General features: G+C 38.2%; 1 protein-coding gene across 1 annotated transcript in view; it reads left to right on the forward strand.

Moving 5' to 3' along the window:
- Positions 1–6571: 6571 nt before the first annotated feature.
- The window catches only part of klf12b (Kruppel like factor 12b), a 97334-nt gene continuing 85923 nt past the window's right edge, over positions 6572–17982 (forward strand). The window contains exons 1-2 of the mRNA XM_087265787.1: positions 6572–6817; positions 7338–7410. The gene's annotated coding sequence lies outside the window, so the exon portion shown is untranslated. The remainder of the gene's footprint in view (positions 6818–7337; positions 7411–17982) is intronic.

Below are 17982 nucleotides of genomic sequence, written 5' to 3' on the forward strand. Positions count from 1 at the left end.
CCATCATTTCTAAGATGTTTGGAACTGCCAGGACTCTTCCTAGAGCTGGCCGGCCATCTAAGCTGAGTGATCTGGGACAAGGGCGATAGTCAGGGAGGTGATCAATAATCTAATGGCCATTCTGTCTGAGCTCCAGCGTTCTGCTGTGGAGACAGGAGAAACTTACAGAATGACAACCATCTGTGCAGCAATCCACCAATCAGGCCTGTACGGTGGAGTGGCCAGACAGAAGCAACAGTTCATCTTCCAGCAGGACAATTACCCAAAGCACACCTCCAAAATATCAATGGAGTGGCTTCACAAGAGCTCAGTGAATGTCCTTGAGTAGCCTAGCCAGAGTCCAGACCTAATTCCTAATAAACATCTGTGCAGAGATCTGAAAATGGCTGTACACTGTCGCTTCCCATCCAACCTGATAGAGCTTGAGAGGTACTGCAAAGAGAAATAGGCAAAATTTCCTGAAGACAAGTGTGCCAAGGTTGTGGCATCATATTCAGAAAGACTTGAGGCTGTAATTGCTTTCAAAGGTGCATCAACAACCAGCCTGATCTCACAAGGAAACGTAAGTATTTTATGTTTTGTCTGTTTAGTGGCAGTATGAAAATATACGATTTTAAAAAGGAGGCGTGGCACCCAACCGCAACCCTAACCCCAACCATCATTGGGTGTTGAGCAAATCGTACAAAATTTGCAAATTAGATCGTACAAATTCATACGATTTAGCCACTAAATCAACTAAATCACCTCTGAGCAGTACAATTATTTACTTGCGCAGTTTCTTTTTAAAGTATATGAATTTCCATAACTCTCTACTGCCCATTTCCTCCTCATGCCTCTCACCATTAGGCCGACAGCCAGGTCTCTGAGCCTTAGAGGCAGACAGGTATACACTCCTCACCTGTCCATCCGCATCCACTCACATACAGCCCAACATTAGATAAAGAGACACTCTACATTATTAATCAGGGAGTGTGGGGAAGGATAAGGTAAGGGGAAGAGAGAGAGTGCGATAACAAAATGAGCAGGGCCTGTCGCACTTCTACCTGAAATGTGACACTACGCCCAGCAGACACGCATCACAGAGCTAAAAACACCCGCAGACTTTTTGTTCTCCTTTGTTTTCTAATTCTGTCTGCAATGAAAAAAAGAAAAGGGGGAGCAACAATCCCAGCCTTTCCACTCTGCCAAAACCACAGGGAGATCAATACAAAACATCTGGGAATGGAGTGGACAGGGCAGCTTTTGTTTGCTGGGACCGAGTCCAGTGAAATACAGTCCTGTCGAATCAGCCCAACTATGCTTTGGGTTGCCAGGGAGAGAAAGAAAAGGTGTTCGCTTTACTCAGGGATAAAAGCCGAAAGGAACAAGAGGAGAAAAAAAGAGTATAACTAAAACCAAATCCTCACAAAGGCAATAGACCGGCCTTTTAGTCGGTTCAAGACATTTCTTGTTAAAGTGGTGTGTAGATTTATTGGAAAAAGTTCTGCTGTGTGGTTTCAAATCCAACATTAATATTTGTTTGAGGGGGCTCAAAGGTAAAAAATCTGAGATATAGTGTAAAGGGCAAGCAAACAGGGTAGAGAAATAATGCTGAAGTACAGAATGAGAGGGTCTAAATAACAGACTTGATATTGAATATCAATATCAGACAGACATTTTTGTGCAGGTTCAATAAGGAATGAAATTAGCACACTAAGCATGGCTCTACAAAAAGGACGGCTCACTCACCCAGGGACGGTGTGAAACAGTTTTAAAAGAGTTGATAAATCCCTCACTATAACACTTTCAGACCAATGGTGCATTTTCAATGAGAACATTCATACAGCTTTGACCTGCATTTTTATGTCTTACACAATTGAACTTAGGAGTTATATTTTGCATAGTTGTTACAAATTCGGTTGATTTCTAGTAAAAAATTAATTATAACGCAAATTATTACTATAGTGTTTATGGTCAGTGATTATATCCAGCGCTTGACATTAAAAAGCGATCGTTTCTCTTTTAAACAGACTGGGCAAATGTTGCTCGTGCACCCACAGTCCTGCTGCTTTCAAGAGCTTGAGATTTTTTGTAAGCAACAGCAGTTGCCGCTTTCGCTTTAACCATTCTTTGGACAGATAATTGATATAACCTTAACCATGTGCATTTGGTCATCCTTTCATTATTGCACATGGAATGTTTTTCACATCTCTTTCCTTCTGCTTGCAGTCCTTATTCATTAATATGGATTAATTGTCATCCTTTACAATAACATTGCTTTAATAGGAGATTAACTCTCTATTTATGTGTAGTTAACTGCTGAACTGGGACCTTTAGCCAGGACAGACTACTGTATACAGTTTTAGACACATGAAAATTATTTTTTTAAATGTCTATTGTTTTTCTAAGAACATTTTTGTTTAGAAAAAAGTGTACGTATACTGCTATATTTTGATTGTTTTGACAGATTATTTAAATTTTAAGGCAAGGTGGATGCAGAGCGGCTGGTGAAGTTAATGTCAAGCCCTGGTTATATACTTGTGGGCATCTCTGATGACGTATGGTTGATTTTGGATTTTTTGGTTTGCTGTATTTTTTTAAACCGAAAAAAAATATTGTCTAAAATTTAATCTAAAAATCAAAAAAGTTAATCTACAGAGCAAATAATATCAATAATAATTCCTTTCTTTTCATATATCACTTATCTGGACACTCAAAGCGCTTTACACATTTTTTTTTGAGTGTTATCTACCTGGATGATGCGACGGCAACCATATTGCACCAGACCGCGCACCACACACCAGCTGATTGGTAGAGAAGAAACAGAGTGATAAAGGTAATGATGGTATGGGGATGGTTAGGAGGCTGTGATGGACAGAGGCCAGTAAGCAAATTTGGCTAGGATGCCTGGGTTAAACCCCTACTCTGTTTTGAAGGACATCCTGGGATTTTTACGACCACAGAGAGTCAGGATATTGGTTACCGTCTCATTTGAAAGACGGCACTTACTGAGCAGTATAGAGTCCCCATCAATATACTGGGGCATTAGAACCCATAAAGACCACAGGTTGAGCGCCCCCTGCTGTTCTCACCTCACTTTCCTATGTGGTCTCTCATCCAGGTACTGATGCTTCAGTTGGTGACCATGTGACAGTTGCAGAGAGCTAGCTGCTGGCAAAATGTTTGCCTTTATTGTTTTATAGGAAAATCTGTGAATTTGTTACTACTCAAGAATGGCATTTCTTTTTGTATGATATCAGTTTGACTGCTTGGGCAGAACTTCCTGAAAGGGTCATCAGTTAATATTAAAAATCCTGTTGTTTTGTTGCTGTTTAGAGTAAAAATTAAGAATTCACACTGCATTAACAAATGCAAGCTAATGTGGACAATTACCAGATTATAACCATCATAGGCTCATTCTGAAAAGTGTCCATATATTAATTTCGGGAGATTGCGAATTATGTAGCAGAAGTACAGTACGTATGGCTGCATTTGATTTTTTAAAGAACGATACGGGGCGATATAACGCTGTTCTTTTTTACGCTTACAAGCACTTACCTCAGGCTGTTACCAGTTCTCACCATGTACACCGGTGAACTTGAGACGCAGAGAGGAAATGACCATGATGTCTGGGGAAAAACAGTTCCAGAAAATGGGTAAGACAAAAACAGAATCCAAAAAATAAAAAATAAAAAAAAAATAATAATAAAATAAACAATTAAATAACAGGGTTTAAAAAGCTGAATTGCTTTTTAAATTTGTTGGTTGGGTTTAGGGTAGTGGGTGGTCGGGTCAATCTATGCTTTTCAAAATACTATTAGTTGGGTTTAGGGAAGGGGGAGGTGGGTCAGTTGATCGCTCATTCAGTCATTCAAACAGTCAGTCGACAGTGTCCTCTGGTGGATTTATGAGAGAACAGCATGTGCGAATGGCACTGGCGAGAGAAATGAGATCTAAAAAGCGGCATTCGCGAAAACAAAAACTGCAAAAAAAAAATAAAATAAAATAAAAAAATTGCTCCTGGGACATATTTGATGGCCTCCAGAAATGTATATAGAGGTATGTTTTTAGAATGAGCCTGGATTGATTACAGCATGTCATTGTCAGACAATGTATGACAAGTACTAATTCATCATGATCAGCTGATGAAATCAAGCATCAACAAACAACAATAGAGGAAAAACATTGAGCTCAATGAAAATGTTGGCAATGAAAATGCAGGCAGGGCAACTGAAAATCAAAACTACTGACCATGGCAATCAAAAGTATATATAAAAATAATTGAGGTCTTTTCATAGATATTAAAGGTCCTAACATTGGCGATGAAAAATGTGTTCAGGGCTGATACCAACCACTGCTGTGCGCTGTTTTTTCCTACTCCACCTGGATGCCTGCAGTCCTATATCTCACCGATCTCTCAGCGGACCGCCAAGGCCCCAGGCACAATCATTACACTTCCAAGATGCATCGGTGCCCCTTTGCCAGGATGCCCCCCCACCCCCTCTGATGATAGTATTTACCACCGAGGACATTAGGCGTTCCACTTCAAGGACAATAGAGAGCGCTGAGGATGTTTTAGCTTACATTAATGCATGTAGCAATACAGTACCCTCCCAATCATACTAACATTAGCATGTAAATGGATCCATTAATTGCCCTAAAAATGTTATTCAGGGAGCTAGGTGGCATTTTTAATGAAGGAGTCTTTTATATCAAAGTTTGTGAATGCTTTTAAAATGGCCTCAGCATTTGGAGAGTTCAGATGTTAGATGAAAAAGCGATGCACAGTGTTTGACAAGGAAAGTAGCTCTTCAGGGGAACTTTTAATGTGAATGAATGAATCACGGCAAAATAGCACATTAGGAAAGAGCAGCATTACTAGACACAATGGACTGTGCTTGAGAGCGCAGTGTGACTCAACCTCTAGACTACGTCCTTGTCTGCATCTACGGTTCTAGTGTGTGCTAATCAAACACACACTATGCAATCACATTCTCTGAAAGTTCATTACTACAAACCCATTAGGTTCAATATCTAGACCCTCATTCCCTATATCCCTCTGAAAGGGCTTGTGCATGCTGGACTGCACAGAGCATCAGGCACAAGGCATAGACCACATGCAGAAGACTGAAACTCAAAGGTAATGAACCTTTTGACTGCCCCTGCGCTATAGATGCAGGCAAACTAATTGGCAGAGAGCAGCAGGGCATTCATTTTGAACACACTGCTGGGTAAATGTAGTGCAATCGGCTGTGAAGGGTAAATCAATGCCCTGCAACGACAGAACCCATGCAAGGTCTAACAAGGACCTTATATTGATTATGAGAGCCACACCTTGACTGTTTGGAACAAATGGTCTACCTACAGTGAGAGCAACAAATACAGTACAGTAGAGCGGGTGTGATGCATTGGTGCTCATGGGTTCAGAAATAGCTTGCATAGAAACATATGATTTCTGTAATGCAGAAAACAAGGAAAGATTCAGAACTTGGTCATAAAAACGGAATTAGCTGCATAAAGGAAAATGTTACACAACCTAACGAACTTTAGACAAACAAATCAAAATACTCTTGATTGGAATTTAAATAAAAAATGTTTAGTAGTAAATTAAGACTTTTAACTCGAAATTAATATTTGTTGAACCAATTAAATTCCATCATGTCAAATAATGGGGCATTTTAAATTGTAATATTTATTTTAATATTAAATAAACTGATTTCATAATAAACTGGCTGACTAATTAATTACCTTCTGACTCATTTCAAGTCAAGTGGAGCTTTATTGTCATTCCGCTACATGTGGACATACAGAGGAACCGTTTCTCGCAGGACAACGGTGCTAAATAAATCATAAATACAAAGACAGCACTGGACATATAAGAGCTATTTTTAAAAACACCTATGCTTAAATGACATATATTAGATACTTAACTATACACATAAGACAGGATGTAGCCTACAAGTAGGCTACTTTTAAAAACTTTCTGTAATGTTAGCTTGATTGTTCTGCAAAAATAGTTTTTTTTACCTCCTAGGCTGGAGATGGATCATTTTCTCCAAAGTGATGGAAAAAAAAAAAAGTTTTTTCATTGTGATGGTTGTGGGACTTGTGTAGCTGCGCATTCATGGATTTGCTCTTCAGTGTTTGGACTAGCAGTGAAAATTAAACCACACTAAACTGAATAAAACTGAAATTCAACTGAAATGTGGACTGACACAGTTTCAATTCACTAGAACTTATTTGTGTGGACAGTGGACATACAGAGTGAAATGTCATGTCTGGAAATATGAGCTATAAAAAAAATCTATGCATAACTAACATACTGTATAAGATACTATACACATAAGATAGTCTATACAAGTACTTTGTTAAGCTGATTTGACACAATCTAGGCTGAATTGAATTGATCATAAGGGCAAATGGCTGATAAATTCTTCTCTAACTAGATAATTTTTCAGTAAACAGTGCTAATTATTTCACAGCATCCAAGCAGTTCATGGTATTTTCTGCCAACTGCTTAAAATAGAACTAAAAAGCTTCATTCAAAAATTAACACTGAGTCGGTTCCTTTTAATGAATCGGGTATTGAATCAATTCAATTAATTGAATCAATTGGCGAATCGTTCTTAATGTCAGCACGCCGTTGTTTGAATGAATTATCTGTGGATAAAATGATTTACATACAAATAATGTTGCTAAATAATATTGGAAAAAAGATATTTACTAGAAAAACAGCTGAATCCAGACAGGTACCTTCGTTTGAAAACGAAAGTGAAGCTCTTTGTATTTTAAGCACCTGCACACGCGGTCTGTCGACGACGACGACTCCGTGATGATGGTAAATACAGTTTCACAGCAAAAAAAGTAAATCGTGTTTTCAGTCATGTTTTTAATCGGTAACTTGAGTAGGTTACAGTGTATTAATATAGAGCAATGTGATATAATATCAGTATTTTTGGTCATACATTTAGAGTCGATAAACAATTCCTTCAAGTCTTCATCTGTTCAAAAATGCAGTATATAATCTATAATGTTACTATAACATCTATAATGTTGTAGTAAGATTACAATTTTATATTTATAATTTTTATGAATGTACTTTAGAATTGTAATTAATTCCAAAAATTAAAGCATTAATTTCCAGAATAGAAATTAGCGTTACAAATTTGTACAAATTTTGGGGATGTACAAATTTCCCCCCAGCAAATCAACATTATAGAATGATTTTTGAATGAATTACAAATCTTTTTATCTTCCTGGTGTTATTGATGTAGATTAGACCTTTTGGTGCTGAACAAATTTCTCTGTTTATGCTAATTGCTGTACATATTTTGTGTGTGGGTGTTTGTCTTGTCTAGGGTGCCAAATGTGGCAGGACCACCCAGTGGTGCCCAGGAGCGATCTTACAGTTTATCATTCTCTCTTCATTCCGTAAGTTCAAAGTATCCTTTTCCTTTTTGTAAAATGCCCCAAAATTCTAGCAAAATGGTGAAAATGATTGGTGGTCGAGTTGTGAGAGTGTGAAAGAGCACTCGCTCTCTTTCTGCCATCTGCCTCTCAGTTCGTGCTCCACCCGGTGTGTCCCCATGGGAGATGTGTGGTGAATAAGTTATTCAATTAAAGGTGCATTATTGGGTCGGCCACATCAGTGTGCCGACTTGATGATGTTGTGATTACCCCGGTCTGCATTCCTTTGCCCCACCACAGTGTGTGTGTGTGTGTTTGTTAAGAGAGGGAGGACACGGGCGAGAGAGAAAGTATGAGATAGAGGGAGAGTTAGTGAAGAAAAAGGGGGAGGGAGAGAGAGACATGGATAGAGTGAAATGGAGGTCTATCAGAAATGCCTGACTGGTTTCAAATGAACCTCCTAACCACCTCGGTCCCTGGCCACATTCAGCCACTCAGATTGAAGGTGGGGGCCGGCAGCAGTTTGCTACCACTTTATCAGACTGTAATATTCCTGCCTTTCCCTATCCAAAACGCATTTAGTTTTGAGAGGTACTTTGGATCATTGTCGCCAAAGATTTCTTGACAGTTCTGAGTGTGGCATGTCACTCCTGAAACATTTAATATTTTTTATATTCGTCTGTGACATTTGTTTTTGTTGCGCTGCCATTTGGATCAGCAGTGTCACATCTGAGTAACCCAGGGGAAAGTTTTATTGCTCCAAGGGGTTCCTCTTTAAGGGCTCAGGAGACTTAATCTTGCTCTCTGTTTTTTAACCGTCAGTTTTGCCTCAGATTTTTCTGAGATTAAAATAGACACAAAAGTATGTGTTTTTTGTGAATATCACACCTCATATATGTACATATTTTGGTCTTCATAGGCTTTTAAAACAAATGATCAAGTTACTTTTAATTCTGAGTGACATCTAGATGAAATATGCAGAGATTACTTTTTTCAGAAGAAACAGCGCAAAAGCAGAAGACTTAACTCACACTCCATTTAATATCCTTTTTCACTAGAGGAATCAATTACATTAAACAGATCTCATTTGTGTTGTTTATTTCCTGTGAGTTTGCAGTGTCTGGCTAATTTAGTAGTGCAGCATTTGTGTTAAAGGGGCTGTAAATGAAGCATTTTCATGCATTAATTGCTTTTTGTTGCCAACGATTGAACAGATTGTAGCAAACATAACATTAACAAACATAAAAAAGACCTTACATGGCATTCTATGTTGTCTATGAAAGCCTGTTGGCTGATTTTTATGTAAAGGATTTTTGTGATGAGAAAATCAAAAGAATGTGACGTTTACAAGTTTTTATTTTATTTTATGTCGCATGCAACAAATGCTTCCAGTATATAATGTTCAGGATAAGGCAGAAAATGCATTATTCTGTAAAGGTGTGCAAAGCAAGGGTGTATTCATACTAAACTCCCACATAGCCAGTCTTATTAGCTGCGTCCCAAATGGTACTCTATGCACTTATGCACTGTACTTATGCACTTACACACTCAACAGCATAGTATATGTATATAGTGTCGTCCTAAATGAAACTCTGTTTTTTTTCAGTTAACGGAAATTAAAACCTTTTCCGTGATGACGTTTGACAGTTGCCAAATTAGTAAATCATCAAACTACCAAATAATTCCTCCCGTGAGTTTAACCGCTTTCACCATCAAGAGGCGGTATAATCACTCTTGTAGGAGAATTTTGCTTTCACAATCCAAAATAAATAAAGTAACTAACATCAGTACCCGAAAGCTCTGCCCCTTTAAGTGAGAAAAGCAGTGGCTGCTGAATGCATGAAGTGTCCAACATTACACACTTTTTTAACAGACTGATTAGAGCATCATCTGGGTTTTTAAAGTACACTTATTCTTTTTAGATTTTCAGTGTGAATGCACTACTTGCACTATTTATACTACAAATTGACGTTGAATAGTCCATAAGTATGCGCTTTGGGATTTACCTACAGACATCTGTTAAAATGATGCTGTTGAATTGCAGAACATATGCAAACATATCCATATAACTTTGATCCGATGCTGTCTTAACTGCTGCTTTTTTCATCGCGGTAATTATTGGTGAGTGTCTTTATTATTAAAAGAAAAATGTGCATCATCTAATTAATAAAAAAAAATCTCTGTCAAATATTTCTAACTTCATTTTTAATTTAATTTTAACAGCTGATTTTGTCACATGCACAAGTTTAAGCACAAGAAGCATTTTGGTTAGGCAGCGGTTTCACTCATAACAAGTGTTTTAGATATTAACTATTGAGGTTTTTCAGAGATCACAGTTTTATGTATGTTATATTAAGGTTATATATACATTTTTTTTAGATGTTTTTTTTATTATTGAAGCTAAAACTGTCACAAATGAAACCATAGTTTACATACAGAATTAGTGTTGTCACAATCATTAACGATAGTCCAGAGATGTATAGTAACGAAGTTGAACTACTTCACTACTGTATTTAAGTACTAAAAGGCTGTATCTGTACTCTACTGGAGTATTGTTTTTTTCTCCTACTTCTACTTTTACTTCAGTACATGTTTTCGATGAGTTTTTCGATAGATTTTGTATGTGCTGCATCGTTACTCATTAATAGGGGTGTCAAAATTATTGATATTGGTTCAGTAGATCATAACCGGTTATTACATACTGATGTCATTTATCTCCTATGCGTGATGTTGCAGTAGAATACTATGGTAAAGGAAGCAAGGGGGAGTAAATCCTACTCCTAAAAAAGTAGTACAGTTCAACTGCTTGTGAATTTGCTGGAAAGTCTTTCATTGACACTGAAGAAGGTACAGCACGTAGGAGCCACTATTTCACTACTAGGGAGAAATGCTGTAAAACTCCATCTCTGCCTCTCTCTCTCTCTCTCTCTCTCTCTTAATTTGAACATTTGACCCGTTGGCGTGTTTGTAAGTTAACTTTTCCTCTCCTCTTGGCTGTTAAAGCAATAATTTTGAATCCAGACACAAGCGTGCCTGAGGTGCGAGTTTTCTTCACTGTGTCTATTATGGATTAACTGTGATAACCACATATTATGCGCATATAGACTGTAACCACGGCTGTTCTTCCCGCGTCATTCATTGGTGAACAGCGCTTTCATTTCTAAAGCCAATTCGCAGCCCTTTCTGTTGAGCAGGTGAAGACAATAACCAATCATAGGGGTGTATTTGTTTACATCGCTTACTGCCTATACTGACCGTTTGCCTGTTATTTGACCATGACTTTGAATTCCCTGTATGTATTTGTTTGACCCTGTTGACCATTGCCTGTCTGATCATTCTCATAATAATCCTGAATTTGAATCTTTAACTCCGTTGTCAGCGACATCGTTAATTTTAAAATTGCAGATATTTGATTGTAGACTTGATTATAAAATTAAAGGGCACCTAGGTTACCCCTTTTTTCAGATTTAATATAAGGCTTTTGCGTCTCTAGAATGTGTATATAAAGTTTCAGATCAGAATTCACATCAGATTTTTCATTATACCTTTTACAAGATGCTGTTTTATACTGATTTCCAGCAGGGGGTGGTTTTGTCGTACTGCGCCTTTAAGACGAGTCTTTCCCGCCTACTGTTTTTACTTGCCTCCTTCCTCAGCTGCATCAGACAACAGACAGACTTAAAGGAAGGTCTCACGTAGCGTTTGTGAGATACTACACTAAGAACTAACCTTTACTAATCAGTATTGTCAAGTTGCATTGAGTCACACACAATATCGTTACAAAGTTAACACACACACACACACACACACACACACACACACAAACACACACAGATACACACGCACACCGCAGATGACACACACACACACACACACACAGACAGGCAGGCAGACAGACAGAGCGCGCTTAGCCTAGTTAAGGCTAACCTCAAGTGTGAATATCTGTTATGCTAATGTACAAAATAAACCTGATTTAACTTCCACAAACCGGGATTGAAGCGTCTTCTTTTATAATTGTTCTGACACGCGGCTGTGCTGAGGAAGTAAAGCTGAAGTAAAACGCTGTAATTAATTACACACATACTCTGTTTTAAAACACTTTAAACATGTGAAACTTACTCTTAATCACATTTGATGATGATTGCTGATCCTAGCGAACAGAACAGACCTTTTATTCCCGGTTGCTTTGAGTATGTCTGCCTGGTCTTGTTGACATATACACGTGACTACCGGAACATGTTAATGCGCGCAGCTGTCAATCAATTCGGTGGGCGGGGGGATCGCACACCTACGTAATGGTGCAATCGATTTGAAAACAGCTCCAATTGGCCGACCCTTTTTTTTGTAGTTAAATTGAAAAAAAAGGACTGGGTGTGTTCATATCACCCCAGTATGACGGTCTATACACTATACCAACACACAGATCTGTCCAAACAGCTTGAAAAGTAGATTTTTTACCATAGGTGCCCTTTAAATTAAATTCATTCATTTATTTTCTTTTCGGCTTAGTCCCTTAATAATCCGGGGTCGCCACAGCGGAATGAACTGCCAACTTATCCAGCACATTTTTACACAGCAGATGCCCTTCCAGCGGCAACCTATCTCTGGGAGAAAGAGAAAGTATAAGATAGAGGAAGAGTTAGTGAAGAAAGACACACACACACACACACACACACACACACACACACACACACACACACACACACACACACACACACACACACGCACACACTAATACACTACAGACAATTTAGCCTCCCCAATTCACCTGTCCCACATGTCTTTGGACTGTAGGGGAAACCGGAGCACCCAGAGGAAACCTACGCGAAGGCAGGGAGAACATGCAAACTCCACATAGAAACGCCAACTGACCCAGCCGAGGCTCTAACCAGCAACCCAGCGACCTTCTTGCTTTAAGGCACTGCACTATCTACTGCGCCACTGCGTCACCTGACGCTGAAACTAAAATACCAAAAACTTTTGTTTTGGGTGTGTTAAATGGGTCCAGTTGTCAAAATATAGTTGTTTTAATGATAAGAGATAGTTCTTTCAGTGCTAAGGCAATCTCAATTATGCTAATATTAACTATTAGTAATTATTATTGTTAATATTATTAGTTTTAACTTTCATTTCTTAACTTCTCTTCTCACGATTCTCAAAACATTCCTTCAAAAGTAGAATGTTGTCACAAATGGGACAGTTGTTTACATGATTACAGATCATTTTGAATCCTTAAATGTATGATTGTAGCCTTGATTTTAGTTATTTTCTCTTTATTGATTCTCATTGCTAACTACGGTCATCAAAGAGATCCTATTTTATAGTTCTTTTTTTCCTAAAGCTTTGCAGAGTCAGACTTGAAGTTACAAGCATCTCATTTGTGTTAGAAATAAATCAGAAGGACATCAGAATCAGAGCAGTGACCCCTAGTTTTTTTCTGTACAGAGGGGTGAGGATACAGTCAAAGCACCACATGCCCAGGTGACAGCGAGGACATGAGGCTGAACTTTCTCTGTTCGCATAAGCGTGTCAAGAAGCTTCAGAGGGTTACAGCATGCTCCTGCCAGGAAAGGCTGGCTCTGGTTCCCACCGCCAATCCCCAGATGCCCACAGCGAAGAGGGCAGGGTGCCTCATCTGCTGTGCAAAGAATACAAATAGGTCAGTCAGTGTTGTAGAGGAGGGGCGGCCCTGGTCAGGAAACCCTGCCAGATGAATTCCTCCATCAGACTTGATGGTGAGGGCCATCTGCTGCAAATGTGGGGGAAGTCAAGCACGAGTTTGGGCGATGTCTCCTGTTAGCCTATCACACAGGAAAAGGAGGGGGCCGGGTGGGTGGTAGTGAGAAACAAGAGTAAAGGATCTTGTGTGTAAGGTACACACAAGTCACTCAAAAAATTGCCAGAGCTCCTCCCATCACTAGAACTGCTAGGAAGACATGCTGAGATCTTACACACATGCAAACTAAATAATAGGCAATTTGGATCAAATGTTCTCAGGTTTTTCAAAAATGTGTGAATAATTAAGGTATACACACTCCCAACCATGCTGAAAGATAATTTAACTTGGAGGTGGGCGAAACGGGGTAGAATGATGTCATAGCTTGCAAGCGATCAAGTGTTTTTAGGCTTGTGAAGCTAATTCGTGTGTAACCTGATGAAACATATTGCTTGTTTTTCATTTTACTAGTATGAATTTATTGTGAATTAATGTGAAATGCCATTTGTTGACAAAACACAATATGCTGATATGCATAATATGAGGTCTGCTGTCTTAAGATCAGCGGATAATGCATTTCCTTTGAGATGTCAATATTACTATAGCAGATTTGTGACTTGTTATTGGGTCTTGCCATGTGTAGTTATAGTATATTCCAAAGTAGAAATTGAGGATTGTCAGAAAGTTTAATGAAATGAGAGTTTAGAATTACTTTCAGACCTATTGCTTTGTTCTAAAACTGGACTATTTAATTTAAAGCTAGACATTGTTGCAAAAAATCTACTTTAAAGCTATACATTGTTGAAAAAAAAAACTACTTTAAATCATATAAGCCAAGTTTTGAATAATTTTCTTATTTTATTTGTTAGTTTCATATTTTATTATGGGTCATTTTATTATATTTTATTATTAATTTTAATGTTCTCAACTTTTTTAGAGGTCTCATTTTGAGTCAACTCTTGTGACTCTGTGATTGGTCAGATGTCACTGTATGCCTGGTTTGGTCTGCTACTTATCATGTTGGAAACTAAATGCTCAATTTAAATTTCCATTCTGGAGGCCTCCTCAATCATCAGCATTTATACACACTCTAGGAAAGTAATAAATGCAATGGCTTTGACAAATTAATTGAGAGGGTGCTCGCTGCAGAGCCATTTGAGGAGAGGTGAGCTCCAGAGAGGGGGAGCATGAGCTGTCGCTCCTCCTCCTGTAAGCTGTTTTAATGCGTACACCAACCCCACCCCTAACCCTACCCCCAGTGACATCGCTCGTAGAAGAAGTGCAAAAAAGGTGGAGCTCAAGCTTAAGCTCCCCCTCTCTGGAGCTCACCTCTCCTCAAATGGCTCTGCAGCGAGCACCACTTGAATTAATTTGAGCCCAAGTCTGATGATAAAAAAGTTCAGCTGAACCTCCATCACAATCGTGACTTCAGCTGGGCATGTCTCAGTGTAACTTTAGATAATAATAGGCAATTACACACCCTTCTGTTGAGCATATACATGGCATGGCCATCTAGCACATAGAATATACTGCAAGTAAGTGATTGCAGTTTCGGTGATTATGAGTTTTTGTGCCGGTGCATAATTTACACTTGAATATTGGTTTCTCTTACAAAAGCAGTTAATGCTTCTTCTCAACTTGATGTCGATAACATGAGCCAACTGAAGTTTTTGATGACAAGTCAAAGTAGTTGTTGTTTGCAGACTTCTAATTAAGAACATAATGCAGATTTGTTTACATCAACCCAGTGTGCAAATTATTCATTGATGATTGGGGGGGTCAACTTTTTTTTTGGTAGTAGTTTGGTAATACATGCTTCCGTGAATCAAATTTATGAATGTGTTTAAGTTACATCTAACTTATTAATAAAATGTATACACTTTTAGTATTTTGAGGGATATGTAATGACTATTTCAGAGGTTAATGTAGGTCAAACTATACAAATTGTGTGAAAATCTATATACAGGCAGATACAAACACCTATTTTACAATAAACATGTTTTTTGAATACTTAAGATGTCTATCAGGGCTCTAGAACTGCCAGTTTTAGACTGTTGAACGATATTTTTCCTAGCAGTGAATGGTGTCTTATACATTCACAATGGTATGAATCGTTATGGGGGGATCAAATGTGTATTTAAATTATACATTTATAATTATTAATATTTAACATACAGATCAGAGCAAGCTATTTATTACTATTAAAGGGCTGACCCCCCCACACATCTTGTCTTGTTGTCCTTCGGGGAGGATCAAGCGTTAATAAGGGGGGTCAATCCCCCTTAAACCTCCCTTTAATTTGCACCCTGCTAGATCCGATATGGAAATAAAACTTCTAGTGATGCACGCTATATCGGAGGCCATATCGCTATCGGCCAATAAATGCTATTTTTAATATTATCGTTATCGATCCGATGTCTAAATTAGGCCGATATCTTTAAGTCGATAAATTACGTAATTGCGTGGAACATGTTCAGACTTGTTCATGGATCTCTCCTCACACTGATTATTCCTTCAAAGTCCATCCTTTCTTCACTTGGTATTGCTGTGCGTTAATAACTCAGTAAGTAACCATTATCCTTATCATTGTAGATATGTTTGATTGAGTGCCATTGTGTATTTTGCTTCAAATCGCATCAGAAAAAAATATTACATATATGAAAACCTTTCCTGCTCTGTCTCTTTGTTGTGTTAGAGATAGCAGGGAGATTTACTTATTACTCCAGAGCCGAATAATATTAGTTTCGGGGTGAACTCTTTTAGTTGCAGCCGGTGAATGAACAAGGACCCGTGTTACTTGGTCTCATTGGGAAAAAAGCGCTCCTCTTTTCTGTCTCTCCCTCTTCGCTTCACACACACACACACACACACACACACACACACACACACACACACACACACACACACACCAAACTGACCTGCACACGTGACGTGCTAAACAAAAACTTTACGAAAGGTTTTTAATCTAATATAATTATTAATCAACGCGTTGCTTCCCATGTGTTGTTGATGTAAGATGTAATATTCATATTGATTATAACGAGCGCGCGTGAGAGCTTTCACCGCGCGCGCACACACATAGATCTCACAGCCTTGAGCCTTCACAGATTGACAACAGGGGAGAGCCTAGGTGCACCGGTCACTGAATCCAGCAAACGGGCCATACAGTCTGTCTTTATATTCTGCTCTGTGTTTGTCATTAAGCCATCTGAGCTCAGTGATCAGGTTTGTATCAAAATCCGAGGGCAAATCTGCGCCCTCATAGGGGTTTATCATAAACTTTTCATCGATCATTATTCCAGCGATTGACAGCAAGAACAAACACAGAAGCGTTGATGCTACATGTTCAAAAGAATAGCCAAATAGGATGAATTTATGCCGTATTTTCTAAAATAATGCATTCTGTATCTAGATTTTCACTTGTACCGTGGCTCAGAGCTGCCAAAACACCTCTAAAAAAGGCTTTTACGGACATGACATATTTGTACACATGTACATTACTGTAACCCGTTTTATTCAAGAACATTTGAGCTGGTTTTAGTCCTTAGCTCTTTCATTTTTATTTTGTTTAAAATATATTTTACTTGCCTGTTGATTAAATCCCATTTTGTTATTTAACCTTTTGTAATTTTATGCAACAGTCAATTTGCCTGTTAATTTGCTATGAAGAAAATGAAATAATGTATTTTTTGCATGCTGAAATGGTGATTATAGGTCTTTATAATCACCTTGCAATTTAGAAATCATAGCTTTTTTGCTTTGAGTATAGGCTATTCAGTTCAAAAGAGCGGAGTTTCAGCTTTTATGAAGTTTGCTGTGTAAAAATATAACATTTTGAATTATTTATAATTATCGGCCCATATATATCGGCTATCGGCCTCCAAGTCTGAAGAATTATCAGTTATCGGTATCGGCCAAAAAATCCATATCGGTGCATCCCTAAAAACTTCTATTTCTTACAAAAAGTGCCAGTAATTTAGAATTTATACTTTCAAGACATCATTCCTAAATTTTTCAGACCTGTCCCATGTACAAAAAAGCTAAATCACACACTTTTTTTTAATTATTGAAAAAGTGAGCATTACGGGATTAACCCAAAATAACCTTGTATGTCAGCTTAATGGAACACTTTTGCCAAGAAATGGTTCTTAAAGTGTACTATAACATAAATGAACTGTTCTTGCGTGAACAGGAAGTCTTACGTCCAGTTTTGGAGCTCACCTCTGGAAATTCCTGATATGACAAATGGTGTTTAATCAGCATGTAAAAATAGAAATGGTTTGGTTGTGATGTAATCCAATTGTTATATATATGTTTTCCAGCAATTCACCCCTCTCTTGGCTGCATGCACCTCTTTGAGTGTTTGATTTACATTGGCAGTAAATCAAATCCCACTCCTGATTAAGTTCAGAAAAATCCAACTAAAAATAAGCAGCTTTGAGTGACTTACCCTGGTCAGTATCATAAAGTCAAAACAGCCTTCACCAATTTGAGACATTCCAGAGTTTTACAGTGATATCGGTTTTCCTGTTTTACACCAGCACTGAGTTAAAGACACTAAAAGCTGATGAAAATACAGGAAATAGACTCAGTCAGAGTCGAGGGTTTTGCGGCTTGTGGAATTGTAACCTTTGCCAAAATGTAAATATACATGATCTGGATTATAAGGTTTGGCTCATTCAAAATACTAGACATTTTCTAAAAATCAGAAATGCTGCAAGTATTTCAGAGCCGTCAATCTCCCCTGATTGTAAACATGTAGTGTTTGAGTAAATAGTACTCTTGCTTATTGATTTGAGGTGTTTGCTGAAAGATTGCCTGCACTTCTTGTTAAAGTTAGGTGTTTGCATTCCCAAACAACTCTTTTCTGAAAAGAATGC

The sequence above is a fragment of the Danio rerio genome, chromosome 9 (genome assembly GCF_052040795.2).
Source record: "Danio rerio strain M-AB ecotype USA chromosome 9, GRCz13ab, whole genome shotgun sequence".
Taxonomy (NCBI): domain Eukaryota; kingdom Metazoa; phylum Chordata; class Actinopteri; order Cypriniformes; family Danionidae; genus Danio; species Danio rerio.